The following is a 12,476-nucleotide window of genomic DNA, read 5'->3' on the forward strand; positions in this document are numbered from 1 at the left end:
TTCCTAAAGTTGAAAGGCCATGGAATAGTAATATAAGTATTTATACATGGATGTGGCAATCATCAAAGAATAAACTAGAGAAATGGTGAACGGTGACTGCCTCTCTGGATAAGGGAAGGATGAGATGGGTGGGGCAGGAAAAGGGCATGACCTTCTTTATTTTCTCAATGCCCCCCTTTTATCTGCCATCTCAACATACATGTGGTAGGCTTTCAGGTCCTGGTGTCCTCATCCTCCTTCTCTGAACTCAAGAACTACTTCTCTTTTTGAGATTTATTTTATTTTGTGTGCATGAGTGTTTTGTTTGCTTGTGTGTATGTGTACCACATACACAGTGCCCATGGTAGTCAGAAGAGGTTGTTGGATCCCCTAGAACTGAAGTTATGGATGATATGAAGCACCATGTGGGTGCTGGGAACCAAACTTGGGTCTTCTCTAAGAGCAGCAAAGCTCTAAACGCTGAGCCATCTCTCCATCCCAAGAACTACTCCTTCGACATTTTCTAAGATGTCTTGCCTCTTGCAGGTCAGTGGTACCCAACCTAATATGTACAGACAGGCATCAGAACCACCTGAAAACTCATTATTTCACAAATTCATTCACCAAATACTGAGCATGAGCATTTTTTTGTCAGGCACTGAGCCGGCTTTTTAGATGACGAAGTCTTCCATGTAGCTGTGTTTGAAATCTGTATTCTTTGCATGTTCCCAAGTATGGCCAGGGTCCAGTTATCATGCCGCAGAATTACTGCCTTGCACATCTCTCTAGGAAGTTAATATCCTTCCTAGAATCCAGTGTATAGAACAGAGACAGGGTTAGCCCAAACAATTGGGATTATCATGACTCATGCTCAGGCTTTTAAAACTAGTAAGTCTAATGCAGATTGCTCTTAGAGGGCTTCCTGATCCACCCTGGAGCACAGTGAGAGCAAAAATTCCTACATCTTTATGCTTTCCCATATTAACCATGACTGTAAATCCAGACCTCCCAGTTCTATACATCCGCTCTTTATTTTCCTGGATTCATTACTCTCAGTTTTCATGCTGTCTGAAACCTTCATTTATCAAGAGTTTTGAACCTCCTTCCATTTATTGAGAGGCAATGAGTGGGTCAGGAAAAACTCAGGCTCTGGAGTTTGGCACACTTAGCTAAAATTTTTTTTTTTTTTTTTTTTTTTTAAGATAAATGGCTCAAACGGCTCCACGGAACACTTTGTCACCTCAGAAGTCGGCTCAGTGCCTGACAAGAAATGCTCGTGCTAAGTATTTGGCGGATGAACTAGTGAAGTAATGACTAATGGCAGAGAGTCGGGGAGACTGGTGAGGAGCTCGAAGCTGGAGTAGTCACAAAGGCCCCCCACAAAAAGGTGAGGCGGGTTCAGAGATAAAGAGGGGGATCTAGGGAGCTTTTTGAAAGGTGGGATCAGTAAGATTTATTGGTCAACTGAACATCAGAGGAAGGCAGGGTAAGGATCACAAAGACACCCATGTTTCTGGACAGAGCACCTCGGAGAATGCAGCTGTGTTGAATTCACATGACCCCAGACTAGCAAAGGTCATCCCTGGCTGACATTAAGCTAAACTAAATAAGCGAGACACAGAAAGATGAATACTATAGGATCCCACTTCCTGAGGCGTCTGGAACAGAAACCCACGAAGAAGAGTAGAGATTACACAGGATTGAAGGAATTCCTGCTTCACAGACACACTTTCACTCAGTTTCCCCGTGGTGACATCTAGAGATGGACGGCCATGGCTGAGATGGTCCCGCAACATGAAGTCACTTCAAGCCACGGAACTTAAGAGTGTTACAATGTGGTGACTCTTACATTGCGTACCTTTCTCCAGATGAAAGGTTCTCAAAAATAATGATCTCCAATTACCAGCTATGCGGGTGATGAATCTTCCCTTTTTCAAGCGTCTACTCAGTCAACTGGAAAGGAGGAACTGGCAGGAACCCGTAGAGACCGGAACCCCTGTTTAACCCGCAGAGAAGCTGAGACATGGGCACCAGAGCAGAAAGATGACTCATAGCAATCCTGAGGAAGTGATGTGTCTGCTGCTCTTAGGCCCGTTATATAAAACACACGCTTTTGCTCTGCTCTGGTTTCTGTCCATCACTTGTGGAGAAATCTCCTAAGAAACTTCTAGCCCATGATACTCACTCTTGGCAGAGAACCAGAAATGGGGTAGGAAGTCAAAGGAAGGCAGACCTTTCCTGGGTCTGTGAGCAGCACCTGATGTGTGCCTGATGTTAAATTTACAAATTTAAATTCATGGAGGGGTCTTCACCATCTGCCACAGCTTGGAACCTCCTGCGGTAGCTATCCTTCTGGGTAACGTCTCTCAGTGTTGGTGTTGATTGCATACTAGCCCCTTAATATGCTTTAAAAGTGATGGGTCCCAACATGAGAAAATGTCCAATTATTCCAGGAAGGCAGCAGTATTATTGGCTTTAAAGAAGATCTCTCTCTCTCTCTCTCTCTCTCTCTCTCTCTCTCTCTCTCTCTCTCTCTCTCTCTGTGTGTGTGTGTGTGTGTGTGTGTGTTGGGTATGTGTGTGTGTATGTGTGTGTTGGGTGTGTGTTTGTGTGTGTTGGGTGTGTGTGTGGTGTATGTATGTGTGTTGGGTGTGTGTGTATGTGTGTGTGTGGTGTGTGTGTGTGTGTTGGGGGCGTGTTGTGTTGGTGTGTGTGTGTGTTGGGTGTGTGTGTGTTGGGTGTGTTTGTTGGGTGTGTGTGTGTTGAGTGTGTGTGTATGTGTGTGTGTGGTGTGTGTGTGTGTTGGGGGTGTGTTGTGTTGGGGTGTGTGTGTGTTGGGTGTGTGTTGGGTGTGTGTTGGGTGTGTGTGTGTGTTGGGGGTGTGTGTGGTGTGTGTGTGTTGGGTGTGTGTGTGTGTGTGTTGAGAGTGTGTGTGTGGTATATGTATGTGTGTGTTGGGTGTGTGTGTGTGGTGTGTGTGTGTTGGGTGTGTGTGTGGTGTATGTATGTGTGTTGGGTGTGTGTATGTGTGTGTGTGGTATATGTCTGTGTGTGTTGGGTGTGTGTGTGTTGTGTGTTGTGTTGGGGGGGTGTTGGGTGTGTGTGTGTTGAGTGTGTGTGTGGTATATGTATGTGTGTGTTGGGTGTGTGTGGTGTGTGTGTGTGTTGGGTGTGTGTGGTGTATGTATGTGTGTTGGGTGTGTGTGTGTGTGTGTGTGGTGTATGTATGTGTGTTGGGTGTGTGTGTGTGTGTGTGTGGTGTATGTATGTGTGTATTGGGTGTGTGTATGTGTGTGTGTGTGGTATGTGTGTGTGCTGTGTGTGTGTGGGGGGGGTGTGGTGTATGTATGTGTGTATTGGGTGTGTGTATGGTGTGTGTGTGTGTGTGTGTGTTGTGTGTGTGTGTGTTGGTGGTGTGTGTGCCGTGTAGAGGTGTCACTTGAGGCCAGACAGCACGGGATCTCCTGGAGCTGGAGCTCTGGCCTTTTCAAGCCACACTGGGAATTGAACTCAGGTCCTCTGGAAGAGTATACACTCTCAGTGTTGAACCGTCTCTCCAGCCCCACAGGTTTTTCTTAATGAAAGTTCCTCAGTGATCCTCACACATAGCTCGGGATATGAACGTTTGGCCTTTTTATTTCTTTATTGCTGTGTGTATGTGAAGGTATAGGGCAGGGAAGTTGTCACCAAGGCCCTGTTAAAGGCACAGGACAACTTCACGGAGCTGCTTCTCTCTCTCATCTTTACGTGGGTTCCAGGCATCAAACTTGGGTAGTCAGATTTGTGCAGCAAACACCTTCAATCCCTCAGCCGTATCACTGACCCAAATGTCTGATTTTAATTAGCATTTGCTGAGATGTTAAGACAAATTTAACCTTGAGGAGAGCATGCACAATTATGTAACAGGAAGTATATGCAAATGATATTACCGAGGCAAAAGTCTCATGGAGTCCTAAAATGAAGTACTAGAAAGGGGATTAGAGTGATCTGCACCCTCTGCCCCGCTGAAGCAGGAATGAACACGCTGGAGCCCTCTGCAGACCTAGGATTGAGAGACTGGCATGTTGCCTAGCAACCTGCATGTTAAGAAGCCTTCCTGCCGGGCTTGACCACACAGGCCTGCTATCACAGTTCTCAGGACGCTGAGGCCAGTTCTAGACCAGCACAGAAGGTCTGAGCCGGTGTAGGTCATATCGTGAGACACCATCTAAATAAATCCATAAGTATGACAGAAAAGAGAAAGAAACAAAGTAAAATATCCAAGATGATACTTGAAAGGAAGCCCCCCATTCCCCCAAATCTGTATGGGACATACACAGACACCAAATTCTCACCGCAAAGATTTATTACCCCAGAGAGGCAAGCGGGCTGGGGGGTAGAGGGTAAGGGGGTTCGGTGGGGAGGCTGGAAAGGCAGCAGCAGCAGCAGCAGCAAGAGCAAGCAAGCAGGGAAGCAAGAGAGGGTGTCTCTGCAGGGTGGGGTTTTAAAGGGAAAAGGGGGGGGGTCTGTGCTAGGCTGAGTTGGTAAATCCTGATTGGACACATTAGCTAAACAATGAATGCTGATCGTTGGACCTTGGTGTTTTCTCTCAGGAATGAGTCAGTGGTCAATGAAGGGAATGGCTGATAAGGGAATAGTTTTAGGGATGTAACGGTTTTCAGCAAGGGAAAGGGGAAGGGGTAGACAGCCAAAACCTGTCTGTGGTGTGTGCCATGCTGGGGCCTGTTAGAGCCCTTCAGGACTGATGTAAACTGAAATTTGAGATTCATTGTTCTAAAGCAGTTAAGAGTTTTTAAAATATCCCATCACATGACAAAGACGCTTACTCAAGCATAGTTTTAAACCTCCGTAGCTGATTTTTAATGAGAACCCCAAGTGGGAGACTTCTAAACAAGTCTCACCTTTCCATGAAAGAGCTAAGGGCAGTGAGCTGGCCTGGCGGGGCAGCCTGACCACCTGAGTGTAATTGAGTGTAATACCTACCCAAGGTGAAGGGGGAGACACATCCACACGTAACCTATGGAATGTGGGTGTGCTCTCCCTCACTCTTTCTCTCTCTCTCTCTCACACATCCACAATAATAATGATAATAATAATAATAATTAAAATTTAAAAGAGAAAGGGGGCTGCCCATGATTAGATCCCTGCCCTAGCAAAGAACCCAGACCTCTTGACTCCATGTTGAGTTCTCTTTCTAGCAAGCACTTCCAAATGTCTACTCAGATGCTAAATCTGGTCTAGGATGGATTTAACATAATTCTTGTCAAGGACTTCATTGTGTCTTTATTTTCAGTGCCCAGCTCCAGGAACCTAATTCTGTTGTTTACGGTGAAAAGGGAGAGGAATGGAAGACAGGCTGTGTTAAAACCAAAACAGAAAAAAAAAAAAAAAGTTAAAATATCAGTAGCTCCAAAATAAAAGCAGAAGTCTTCCAAATAGTTCCCAACAGCTACAGAATGAAAGTAACACATCATCCCCAAAGGAATTGTGGGTAACCTTTTTACCCTTCATATAAGACCTTCACTGTGGCCTTAAAGCTCTTCAAAGATCTCTGAAGCCTAAGAATTCACTTGGACTCCCAGAGCTCAGCCCAGTGCTTGGCTGTGGATCTCTGCATCTGCTTCCATCAGTTACTGGATGAAGGTTCTATGATGACAGTTAGGGTGTTCACTAATCTGATTACATGAGAAGGCCAGTTCAGGCACCCCCTCCACTATTGCTTGGAGCCCAGGAGAAGAGAGGGAGGAGGGATTATATGAGCAAAGGCTACCGGTGGGCAGGGACGGGACCGGAGGTGGGGGGGAGGTCAAGATCATGATGGGGAAACCCACAGAGACAGCTGACTCGAGCTAGTGGAAGCTCACTGACTCTGGATTGACAGCCGGGAACCTGCAGAGAACCAAACTAGGCCCTCTGAATGTGGGTGACAGTTGTGTGGCTTGCACAGTTTGTGGGGCCCCTGGCAGTGGGACCAGGATTTATCTCTAGGTGCATGAACTGGCTTTTTGGAGCCCATTCCCTATGGAGGGATACAATGCTCAGCCTCGATGTGGAGGTGGGGTGGGGGGGCACTTGGTCCTGCCTCAACTTGATATGCCAGACTTTCTTGACTCCCCACAGGAGGCCTGACCCTCTCTGAGGAGTGGATAGGGGGTGGGATGGGGGAGTGGGAGGAGGGGAGAGAGGGAGAACTGTGGTTGGTATGTAAAATTAAAAAAAATGAAAAAAAAAAAGAATTCACTTGGTTCTACCCTCCGTATCTGACTTGTCTTTAAATTATCCCCAATGGAAGACATTCAAACTCTTTAAAGCCTCATTTCCAATTAAAGGTAACTAAATCCTTGTCCAGTGGTGTACTTCAGTGACAGACAATACAGCAAACTGAGTTTCCTTGGTGACAATCTGAACTCTCCCTGCCCTCACTGATGATGGTTGCACCTCCCTTTTTGAGTGCTTCATGTGCTGAAAACCAACACCTACAGTCTACTGCTATCTGCATCATAAAACCACACAAACAAAAACCACCTAGTTCCAGTGTTTTCTCTCTGAAAAGTTGGTTGGTTTTTTTTGTTTGTTTTTTGTTTTTGTTTTTGTTTTTGTTTTAACTGCAGATGCCAGAAAGCTGGGAATGGTGGTGTGGCACGAATCCTAATTGGTCTTAATAAAAACCCGGAGCCAGGTATCAGGATAAATGCTGAAAGGTCAGAGAAACAAAGGAACAAGCCACAGCCACTTCTCACCTCACCAACTCCTCAGCTGAAAAAAGACTGAGCTCCTGTCTCTTCCCACCTTAAATTCCTTTCTCCGCCCAGCCATATCACTTCCTGTCTCAACCTCCCTAGTGCTGGGATTAAAAGTATGTGCCTCCCAAGTACTGGGAGCAGTCATGAGATCCCAAGTTCTGGGATTAAAGGTGTGTGCCACCACTGCCTCTATGGCTAACCAATGGCTGGCTTTGCCCTCTGATCTCCAGTTAGGCTTTATTTGTTAGAGCATACACAAACTATCACCACATGGTGGTGTATGCCTATAGCCTATAATGCCAGCACTTAGGAACGGAAGGCAGGTCTATCACGAGTTTAAGGCCAGGCTTGGGGTGAAGCAGGTATAAAGACAGAAACTTTTCCTCAAGTTTAAAAACAGACATTCACTGGAATCTTTGACTCACAGGACACCCCACCATTTAGGTTTTGTTGTTTGAACTGAAATCTGATGCTGGTGACTTTGGTGAGTAGCACTGGGAAAACGGAGGTGTCTCAGGCTTGTATAGTCTAAGTAGCCAGGGCAGTTCCAGGGAGCAACCCTTGGGGCCCCGGGAACCATTCCAGACCAGTCTTCCATCTTTGTCTTTAGTGTGGGTCAAGCTGCTGGAGACCGACCACCTGACAGAGACTCAGGATGTGAGAGTGAGAGGCCGGGACACAGTCACCAAGACTGTACCGAACAGGAGAAAGGGACTACCCAAGGAATAAGGGCGTACTCGCCAAAAGATGGAGGACACTGAGCAAGTGAAACACCTTCAAAAGTCACTAGCCACATGCCGCAAAAGGGCAGGCACCATTCCACACTTGTGCTTAACCCAAAAGCCTGGCACACAGTCTGCCTTGGTAAAAGTTTGCTCATTAGAACAAAATAAACTCAAGTGTTCTCCACCACAAGTCCCACCAAAACCTCCGGTAAATCTGTGTGTGGAATTCCAAAGCTCTTTGTACACACTATTGGACCCCCCACCTCCACCCCAAATCCCCAACTCAGCCCCACTCAGCCCAGTGCCACTGACTAGTGGAGAAAACAGGGATTTGAGGGGGGGGGGAGACTTGAGTGTCTAGAGAGGAGGAAGGGAAGCTACTTCCTGGCTAGCTCATGCTGGTCCTCTCCCACCTTCTTCTGGCGCCCAGGACCTGTCAGCAGCAGCACAGGACCAGCGTGGGTTTCTCAGCTGTGTTCTTTCCCAGACCACAACTGCCCTGCACTCACACGGAGTCTTCTTAACTTGCTGGTACGACACAGCCATTCAGACACGACCGCTAAGTAATGAAAGTAAACACAGCCTCACACCAAACAACTCAGTTCTATCGGGACCAAGCATCTGGTTGTCATCATACCGGTACAATAAAAATACGCTTACAGAGAAAAGTTGAACAACATATCCTGTTAAGTCTGAGCACCTTGACTCAACTACCCACTTCTAGGGATTTATGATAGAGGAAATATATATATATAATAGCAAACCATCCCATATATGGGAAGAGACTGAAAAGCTGCGCACTGTATCACTGTAGTAGGAAATCAGAAATACTTCCTGGCCAACAGTGGCGGAGCGAGGACAGCCAATGACATCTGTATAATTTCATGTTATATCGAAATTGTAACGGAAGAAATCAATTACTTGTAAACATATCAGTATAGCTACCACACATCAAGATCACAGAGTAAGATGAAATGCATCCTTTTTGCAAAACCAATTCTTACAGGTAGACTAAAATAGAACACAAGAAAATAATAATAGCAGCAATTATTTCTGGGAAAGCGTGGTACGGAGATTTTTTTTTCACTTCATTTACTTTTGTCTTCCTAAGTTTTTGACATTGGCAGATTTTTAAATTACAAACAACTTTAGGAAGAGTTATTTATTTTTGTTTTGTGTTATGTTTGTCTGTTTGCCAAGTGTGTGAAGGTGCCCTCAGAGGCCACAAGAGGGCATCAGATGCCCTGGGGCTAGAACGCAGGTGGTTGTGAGCCTCTAGAAGAGCAGCAAGTGTTCTTAGCCACTTTTCTCTCTAGCCCCCGGAAGTGTTTGTTTCTAATTATCTTATAGACACGGGAATGCAGTAGACAGAGCTGTGGTTTGAACGTGCTGAATCCTTGTCCTGCAGACACCTCTTGCTATTTAGGTCTCAGCACCCTAAAATGCCGCCCGCTTTTCTTCTGAGCTCCCTTCCCACTGAATGCTCGTCTGCACGGCACTCTGCGATTTCCTTCTCCTGTTGGCTTGCAACACGCTGATGGGGGCATTACGTTCTCTCAAGCACCTTCCCTCTGACATCACCACCCCTTAAGCTCTTGTTCTTCCTCAGATGCCTCCCTCTCTCCCTTAAAATAGGTATGAACCTGTGATTTGGGTCCTCTCTATGAAAGAGAGACCTCAGAAACTAGACCACTGGCCCCTGAGTCTAGAAATCTGTCACCTCTGTCCCACAGTAAACTCCCCCCTGGGCCTGTCTCTAGCATGGGAATGCTTTTTTTTTTTTAATTTTTTTAATTCCTAGTCTACTGAAGTCTACATTTGAAATTACAAAGCCCTGCACACTGGCTTGTGAGAAGTATGGAAAGCTAATATGAAGCCACAGTACTTGATTCATGATGAAGAGCCGCAGAGTAACCACACATCCCACAGTCCCAAGATCAGGTTCCCAGTGAGATTATTAGTAAGGACCTGTCCCTCTCAAAAGTGTGCCAGGTAGATGATGAATTACATCTTTACCTTTGATACAGGGCTGGCATATGGGACAAACATTTACCTAAAGGTAAAAGCTAGAGGAGACCACTGTATCCTCGATATTCTGAGTCTATATCTGTGAAATAAAAATGAGCTAATTGTGTTTTGTAGGAAAAGGCTTTTGTCACAATGCAAACCCACATGCCATCATTACATATTACTTGGTCTTCATTTGTAATATTTTTAGAGAATTGTTATAAATGGCACCAGGCTATGATTAGTTTGCTGTATTTAGACATATTCTAATTAGAAAACATATTTCTTGGAAACTGGGGGGGGGGGCAGTAATCTTGACTCCTTCTATTTGCTAAGTACTGAGAGGCAAATTTGGAGACTAATTAGCTCTGTATTTCATAATGTTTCACACAACTCACACCCTAACCAAAATTTGTAAGTCACAATGCAAAAACGAAATATCTATTTTGATAAAAAATTATATCCATTAAGTTATCATTTATCTTTGAGTGTGTGCCATGTCACTCACGTATGTGGAGGTCAGAGGACATCCTGAGGTATCCTCGGTGCCATCTGCCACCTTGTTTGGGCCAAGGTCTTTGCTGTTCAGTCCTGCTTACCCCAGACTGTCTGGTCCAGCAGCCTCTGAGGATTCCATCTCTCTCTCATCCAACTACAGGAGTGCCAGAATTGCGGACACGCACTACTGTGTCCGGTTTTATGTGGGTTCCAGGCAACCAAACCCAGGTCCTCACAGTTGGATGGTCATCTCTCCACTTAGGTTATCATTTAGATATGGGTTTAGTGAAGCCTGAAAGGCAAACACACCCCTAAACATCCAGGAAACATCTAGCCATCGACAGCTCCAACAAAGGACCATTGCGTGGTCGGAATAGGAAATCCATTTTTCTTTCTGATATGGATGCAAATTTTACTTGTTTTATTAATTAATTTGGAAAAGCTTAATATGGTTTAGCTACCATCTTGGAGTCTGAGAAGGCCTCCCAGGAGCAAGATTCTGAGAGGCAGGAATGTCTGGTAGGTTAGAGTACATGGCAGTTTCTGCCGTCTTGATGTAAGTCTCCAGCAATATCTGGAGCACATACTTCTTCCTAACGTTGAAGGTGCTGATACCCAAGATGGAAGTGGATTCTCCTTTGTTGAGAGATGTGGAGACAGATACGAAACAAAGAACGAGCAGCAGCAACTCTCCACAGCGAAGTTGGCAAAAACAGAGTCATCTAGGAGAGATGACCTGTGTCCATAGAAACAGCTCATTCTAAATTCCAAGGGGACCTTCCCACCGAGGCCACCCGACACAGAATCTTTTTGATGCTGTCCCCTCAAGAATTTAAGGGAAAGTGATAAAAATGGATCTGTGCTCCTACTTTAAAAAAACTCTGTTCCCAGGCCAGTAAGACGGTTCAGCATGTAAAAGCACAAACCACACAACTGACAGCCTGGGTTGGATCCCCAGATCCCACGATGGAAAGAGAGAACCAACCCCCAAAAGTTGTCCTCTGACCAGACATGCCTATCAGCACACACACACCTGCACTCACACACAATCATACACAAGCATCTACATGTGCACATACATATTTTTTAAATTTAATGTGTTCTGAAAATGCAAACTATCTCAGAATTACGACCTTCTTCTTCTTCTATGCCTCTCTCCCCCAAGTTAGTTTGACTTCCTGAACGCTTCTGGAATTTTATCAGGAAAATACTTGATAATTTCAATTGGTCATGCAATTGATCACTTGATTTGAGAAATATGTGGCCTGATGACATCAAGTACAGGAAGGATTTTTCCCCCATTCATTCAACAAATACTGAGTGCTTTCAAGTACTAGGCATTGGAGACGCAGGTAAATAGAACCCTTGCTCTCAAGGAGTTAACATTCTAGCAGGTGCACAAAATGAATGTTTATGATGGAATGATTTGTGGGAAAGGAACTAGATTATATTTCACAAGTGCATACAGTGGAATGCTTAGTCTAGCCTGGGAAAGTCACAGACATTAGGAAGAATCAAGAGTTTATGCTGAATGGTTAAGCGCTGAAAAACAGAGTGAGTAGACTGGTCCAGTCAGATGAAGCCCGGAAGAACACAGGTGGGAAGGACTGAGGAGGGTCAAAGAACTGGAAGTCTGAAACTGGTGCCGCCATTCTTCCATGAGAAGGGGTGTTTGAAAGACGAGTTAAAATGTGATGAGCAGGACTGTGGAGAGCACTGGAGTATGAGCTCCTCCTCAGCCACTGCAGAATCTTCACAAGGGAGCAGCATGGCGGCATGGCCAGGTCAGGAGGGCCATTCTGACTTTATAGTAGATAGGCTGGGCTGAGGACCAGATGCAGCAGACCCCTGCTAAGGCCAACGGTGGTGCAAGACAGAAATGAGTGGGGAGATCCAAGAGCCAGTGGAGGAGGCAAAATCCAGGACTTGATGATGAGTGTGAGCCCCACCATCTCGATACCCAGTAGACCACTGGATATGTGCAAATCTGAACTCAGAAGGAGAGGTGGGTAAGGACTGCAGGTGATTCCTAGAAAGGAACAGAAAGTCATGAGATTGGAAGAGCCCGGTATGAATCATAGACATGAGAAACAGATCTGTTTAAAAAAAATAAGATGGGGGCTGGAGAGATGGCTCCACAGTTAAGAGCACTGGCTGCTCTTCCAGAGGTCCTGAGTTCAATTCCCAGCACCCACATGGCAGCTCACAACTGTCTGTAACTCCAATTCAATCTCCAGGAGATCCAACACCCTCACACAAACATGAATGCAGACAAAAACACCAATGCACAGAGAATAAAATTTAAAAAATATATATAGATGAGCTGGAAGCTGAGGGAAAGGGAAATGGAGCTACTGCTTACTCAACAGTGAGCCTGAGATGATGAGGCCCTATGGATGGATGAAGATGGTGATAGCTGCGGAGCAAAATTAAGGCGTTTAATGCCACTGAACTATTCACCTAAAAACAGCTGAAGTGATACACTTTATCTTATCACAATAAAAAAAGAGTGCTTGTGTTATTT

This window comes from Peromyscus maniculatus, chromosome 15, assembly GCF_049852395.1.
Source record: "Peromyscus maniculatus bairdii isolate BWxNUB_F1_BW_parent chromosome 15, HU_Pman_BW_mat_3.1, whole genome shotgun sequence".
Taxonomy (NCBI): Eukaryota; Metazoa; Chordata; class Mammalia; order Rodentia; family Cricetidae; genus Peromyscus; species Peromyscus maniculatus.